Source organism: Temnothorax curvispinosus, unplaced genomic scaffold (genome assembly GCF_003070985.1).
Source record: "Temnothorax curvispinosus isolate PA1 unplaced genomic scaffold, ASM307098v1 QBEX01004652.1, whole genome shotgun sequence".
NCBI lineage: Eukaryota > Metazoa > Arthropoda > Insecta > Hymenoptera > Formicidae > Temnothorax > Temnothorax curvispinosus.
Genome location: NW_020214432.1, coordinates 19,880 through 26,878, shown reverse-complemented (window position 1 = coordinate 26,878; position 6,999 = coordinate 19,880). Strand labels below are relative to the sequence as shown.

At 34.6% G+C, this 6,999-nt stretch overlaps 1 long non-coding RNA gene across 1 annotated transcript; it reads right to left on the bottom strand.

Moving 5' to 3' along the window:
- Positions 1-4,367: 4,367 nt before the first annotated feature.
- Positions 4,368-5,639, bottom strand: LOC112453729. Its single transcript, XR_003040648.1, has 4 exons — positions 5,500-5,639; positions 5,152-5,261; positions 4,655-4,822; positions 4,368-4,422 (listed from the first exon to the last, which is right to left on the bottom strand). It is a non-coding gene; the product is annotated as an uncharacterized LOC112453729 (long non-coding RNA).
- Positions 5,640-6,999: the final 1,360 nt, after the last annotated feature.

Genomic DNA, 6,999 nt, shown 5'->3' with positions numbered 1-6,999 from the left:
AAATTTTCATCCCTAAACATTATATTTTAAAGAATAATTAATATATATCTTTCTTTTGTAAAATATATATTTCTTTATTTTAAAAATAATAACGGATAATTAATCTGCCATTATTATTCGATTATAATTAATCCTCATTAACTGTGCATATCAATTATACAATATATATTATAGGTTGGCTTTTCCATAAATATGATCTTCTTTTTTAAGTTATTTCTACTTGTTTCTATTTCTATATTTTGATATTAAAAAAATATAATGTACTCGTTAATAATTTGAAAAAAAAATGCTGATAATTGTATAATAAAGCCATAAATATCAAAAATATTCTATAACTAATTGCATATACAATGTAAGTGAGAAATATATACTAATTACACGCGATTTATATTGACTAATCCAACATCGGACAGTAACTGATTGTTGGAGAGATCCAATGTTTCTTCAGAATCTCTCATTGGAAGCATTCTGAGAAGGTTTTTAAGAAATGAACTCTTATATAATCGACGAATCTCTTATATAACTCCATTCGACTCGCAAGACTTCTTTCGATCGATCTGTAATTCCGTAAAGTTTAATCGCTCTTGTCTTCTTCTTGCGTATCGTGATTCGTGATACGCGAGTGTAGCCATTACAGTGATTAAACCAGGTTAACCTATTACGACTTTTCGATTGTCGCCATCCGATACCCTTAAGAGAACTCGAACGATTGCGAGGAAAGTACTTTCTACGCTCTCTCGAAAACTGTTGAAATATAGAATGTAAGCTTTTAAGTAATTACACGGTTTCTTTATTTCTAATACGTATATATGTACATCTTTTTTTATTTAATTTACGTGCAAACCTAAAGAATATAAAAGATTGTTTTATTGCTTAGTAAAGTATAAAAGTTAAAAATTTAACGTGCAAACATCAATTAAGATTTTGTAATAAATTAATTTAATATAGAATTTTCTCCACATTTTCATGGTATATTTCAAATTATAGGTATATTAATTCACTTTCAAGGTACGTGTCGTGTGCGTGTGTGCATGCGTGTGTGTGTATATGTGTATGTATGTGTGTGTATGTGTGTGTGTATGTGTATGTGTGTGTGATTTTTCCATAACTTTGGAATTATAGTAATTTATCACCACATTTAAAATAAGATACATAATTTAATATAAATTTATTTAAACTTTAGTTGCCATATTTTGCCTATATTTTTTTTAGATGTAAAAATGATCAAATCAGAAAGGATATACTGCCGTTGTAGTTCAAGCAATTGTGTTAATATTAAATTTCAGGGTTATCTGTAGACACAGGAAACGATGTGTAATGTCACTCCGATAAGCACATTGGTTTGAGATCAATGTTGACCGAAAATATACAAATAAATGTTAATACCGATATCGATGTATTCTTCCATGGAAGCGTATAAAGTTACTTAATTAACTATCAATATTCTTTTGAAACTCAATACGTATTAATTAAATAAAAATCTGTGTATACATATAAGTGATAAAATAATAAAATCTATAGTTACAGTATGCGAATAATAACTGAGAACATAAGCAAACTATAGCAAACTGAAGATGCATAGAAATAATTGATTTTTAGCAAATGTAAGATGTATATATGCATTTCTCTCTCTCTCTCTCTCTCTCTCTCTCTCTCTCTCTCTCTCTCTCTCTCTCTCTCTCTCTCTCTTTTATTTATTTATACAAAACTTTTTAACAAATGTTTTACTCAAAATCAAGGTTATATAAAATTTTTTCTTACTTATTGAATGCTGACGAATATTTTCAATGCATTTTAATTTTGTTATCAAATATCGAAACATATCCAGTCTATATACAACATTGCTATCACCATAGTGCCGTGAACACGTCGCGCCCGTCCCCAGCCTCGAAAAATTTAAAAATAGACGCGGCTTTTTATATCCAGCACATATTTCGCTTAGGTGCGTATTGCCAAACGTGGTCGCAAAAAAACTGCTTCATCCATGTGCCAGTCGAAACAACGTGATGTAACAGCGAGTTAACGACTCGATCGTGAAATGTTTCGTAACATGCCTCAACGCGACGTGCAGATTGCACGCACTGTCGTACGCATTCAAAGAAGAGCACTGCGCCCGACAGTTGAGCAAATAGCAACATGTGTGTGTCACGTCATTGCGTTTTGTTGCATTGATCGAGAGAATAGTAGATACATTTTCATAAATTTTGATTAAGTAAATGGTACGCACAAATAATACTTATATATTTTTCGATAAAACAGAAAATACAAAGATTTGAGTATATCAGTATCCGAGAATACAAACAATTGAAAAAAATCTTAAATTTTTATATTCACAAAACTATAAGATTATAAAAAAATAAACCACAAAAAAAAACATAAGATTGTCAGATCATAAAGCATTAAAAGTTTAAAATTGTAAAGTGTAAAGTTACGAAGAAGCAAAAAGTAAGAGTAAATTTCAAAGAGTGCAAAAAAGATAAAGGAATTTTATATTCTTAAAGTTAGGAATCCAATAATAAAAATATTTTTATAAAATTGTGAATAAGTCCCACGTGATACACTCTATTCTGTCCATTTTCCATATATATATAATCTATACATATATAAAAAAAAGTTGCTCCAAAATGACCACCCTAATATATATATATAGTCAAATTATCGCGTTATGTTGCAGAGAGGAGATTGGATTCTCATGTATTTAGTTTGAAATGAAATGGCTTCGTCAACGAGAAAACACAGATTGGATAGGTGGGCTGAAGGGTGTAACAATGACGCAGATAATAGCGTCAATTAGCCGGCTACTTCACTGGGAGGCTACTGATGAAAAGGGTGAAGTTAACGGAAGCTCAATTGTTCGTGGTAGATTGTTATATAAAGAAGAGAAGAGTAGGATACGAATGTACTAACAACAAAAGTGGAAAAATACGTTTTTCCACTTTCACGTTCACGAAAATAGTCCAATAATCTATATAGATATTCTTCTATTCTTTGTATGTGTTTCATATATTAGATATGTATATAAAATTGAAGTTGGGGACAATGATAACGCTCCAGATAAAGAAAAAATGTGGTGTTTACAATTGTTTTCAATAAATATTTAATGGATAATTTAGAAATATTTAGAAATATAGAAACATATAAAAAATAATTTAGAAATATTAGTAAACACTCAAAGCATCGTGAAAAACATTTCACAAAAAAAGAGATACAGTTATTTCGAGGATATTTTTTATTACTATTATTGCATGTGCGCGATGAATTTAAATCTCAAATTTTGCAATGATATATCAATAATTAATAATAAATTTAATAATAAAAATAACTTGCGATTGGTAGTATTGAAAACGTAAACGTCCGATCGTAATGTTAAAAATGTCAATTCGCAAATAAAGAGTTAATATTTGACCGTTGGCTCAGCATCGATATTTCACCGTTTATATTTAATAAATTTTTATAAAAACGCTGTAAAGCATTAATAATAAATCTGAACATTAAACTTAAAATTAAAAATTATCTGAAATTATTAATGGCCTTTTGGCATTATGAATAAAAGAACTAAAGTTTTAAAATAAAAATTCTTTAGTCAGATTTATATTAAATACAAACCAATAACCATTAATTATTAATAACAGAATAATTTAATAATAGCAGAATAATTAATATTTTCGTTGGAAATTTAACGTAAATAATATATGTATATAAATTATAGTTTAAATGAAAAACGCATTATAGCCCTATTATAGCTTCTACGCTATTACGAAATATTCAATGTACATTACGAAATAAGCAAACGTTATTAAAATCTATTTTTTTTTTTTTTTATTCTTTCATGAGTGGGCTATATCACATGTTTTCTGTTTTGTCTTGTAAACTTACAATTCACTTAGATCTTATATCTCAGATATCTTCAATATTATAACAAACAATTATTAAATTCACGCAATTAAATATTTATAATCATATTAACATGACAATTATTTATTAAAAAATAATTTAGAAAAAGTGTACTTTAGTTCTTTTATATTTATAATACCAAAAGGACATTAATAATTTCAGATAATTTTTAATTTCAAGTTCAATGTTCAGATTAATTATTAATGCTTTACAGCGTTTTATATACAAATTTATTAAATATAAAAAGAGTATTTTACTCAATTTGATTTTTTACAATTAAAACGGTATAGAATGATAGTTATTGTTTCATGATACAGTATATTTCACAATAATTACGGGCGATATAATTATTTCCTATAATATATTAATTCAAATATATCGCACTTTGAAATTTTACCAATTTAAATATAGTTTGCTTGTGGTTTTGAGATTTGCACATTGAAGTAAATTTAATATCTCTTTAAGGTCACTCACCGAACAGATGCGCAACGAGCGGAGTTATTCAGCCACGCCGTAGCTACGATGAGTCTGTAACACAAAAACGAAAGATTCGAATTAAAGAGACGCTCAAAATAATCAACGTTTCAAAGAGTAATTTTTACACGCGTCTAATTTGTCTTTCAATTATATTTACCGATATAATTATCTATTTTTCAAGAAAAATCTTTACTTTCTCTAATTATTTCTAATTTATCTGAGATAAAACGACCCGAATAAATTGGAAAAAACTATTAATTTTAAAATAAAAAATAATATTCACCCCAGGGTTGCTCCGCTGTGGCCCGAGCCTTGCCCGAGGCCTCCTCCTCCTCTCAGAACGTCTGGGTTAGATTGTCAGGTCTCCTTCTCTTTTCTCTCACCCCTCCTTCCGTTGCACAGGACACTCACGAAGCCGCTGTCCAATATTTCGCGATGGAGTACGAAGTAACTGTAATAATACGATCGTGACACTTTATAGACACTCCCGAGATGAAACGATCTGCGTTCTACGACGCGCTTCTATTATTTAAATACGATGATTCACCGAGCTACTTTTCCCGTTGAGCGCGGCTAACTTCATACCGACGCGCTGCGCGGCTACAACGCGAGTCGAGTCAACGCTGCAATGCCTGTTGCAGGCCGAATTGAAACGAAACGAGCGAACCGTTCCGCGAGATGCGAATGCAGTTAAACGTTAAACGGTCGACACATATATCACACATGTAATCACTACGTCTCGTTATTCTGAATCACGCGATTCGCGTACTCTGTACTCACGTTAAATCTCACGTTGATATCCGACGGGCGACGATTCTCGACCAAATGTTAGTCCAGCACTGCGATCGTCTTCTCACTCGATCCTGTGTGCGATAATAGTCCATTATTCACTGAAACACAATAAACTCATTATATTCGGCGTACATTAATCCTGTATCCACCTCACTCCGATTCCCGTAGCCGCGCGAGGGGCGAGGTATGTGCCGCGCAAGGGCCAGCGCGCTTCGGCATGCTTCGGCCATGTTCGTGAGCAGTCGGCGACGCCAACGACGAAAATCAGTCGGTCGCGCACACGGGATAATCCGACGATTAAGAGAGAATTATTTAATATTGTATCTTTCTAAGTACCTGCGCGATATCATCGTGATACTCATCACGGATCACGGCACATCTCGCGATGAAATAGCGCTACGTACGGAGTCGCTCACTCGGCTACTCGTCGGTTCGAGCGTCGGCCGTCGTCAGCGTCGGGACGTCGGAAGTTGGGAGCGTCGGGACATGAATGACTGAATGATAGCGCGGCGTCCGCGGCGCGCCGCGGCGCGGGCGACCGTGACCGTCTTTGTGAACACCGCGTGGCGCGCGGGCGTACAATTCCGGCGTTCGCAAAAACAAAAAACGAAGCGCCCGCATGCCAACGATCTCGTCGCCGCGCCGGCACTACTTAATTATTTACCTATGACGATAACATATTTAAGGCCCCGGGCACAACCGTTCGAAGATACACACGCTTGAGACACGCCGCGACACAGCTCGAGCGCATAAATTCCGCGAGAATTTTACAATTACGAATGCAATTAAACGGTCGACGCACCCACACATCATCGCGTGCTTCATATTATTCTAAATCACGCGATTCAAATATATGTATATTCCGTCACATTAAAATATCCTAGAATGATCCGACGATTCGCGTATTATAATTATGCCGCGTTCTCGAAATGCGAAAGCGACGGCCAGATTATTCAATATATCAATGCGAACGATGGAAACGGCATTAATTCTGTATTCATCTACTGACTCGACTTTCCGTAAAGCGCGTGAGGCGAGTGCTGCGTGACGATCATGGCACCGGCTTCGGCCACATTCGTGAGTCTGCATTTCTCTGATACCTGCGATATCATTATTGTGATTACCTATCGCGATGTAACAGCGCTACGCGCACACAGAGTCGCAGAGTCGCTCGCTTAGCTGCCTGTCGCATGTCGGTTCGAGCATCGAAACATGAATATGAATGATAGCGCAACCCCGCAACCGCGGGGGACGCGAGCCTTGAGGCGCGGGCGGCGCGGCGCGGCGACCGCTTTTGTAAACACCGCGCGACGCGTCGTACGAAAAACAAAGTCGAGCGCCCGCGTGCCAACGGCAATACCTGGTGATACAGAATTAACGTACGTCGAATATATGTATATTCCGTTTCTTGTATTTCGATGAATGCGCTATTATCGCATATCTTCCGCTTTGTTTCGCGGATCTATATTGCGTGAGACGATAATCCCTCTCTCAATAATAATATTTCGATCTGAGGAAGAAACGATTCAAAATGAAGAATAGTAATGCGAGCCTTCGCGCAGTCGGCTCTTTGTGCGCTCGCTTGTTTCTTTATGATATAAACATTTTTACTATAATATGAAAATCTTTATATTTCGCGCCTCCTGCGAAAAAGTTTTTATATATGATATAAAAATTTTTATATTCTACGCCTCCCGCGAAAAAATTTATATATATATAATATAAAAATCTTTATATTATAAAGAATTAAGCGAGCAAAGAGTCGACTGCGCGAAAGCTCGCATTACTATATTCTTCATTTAGAATCGTTTCTTCCTCAGATCGAAATATTATTGA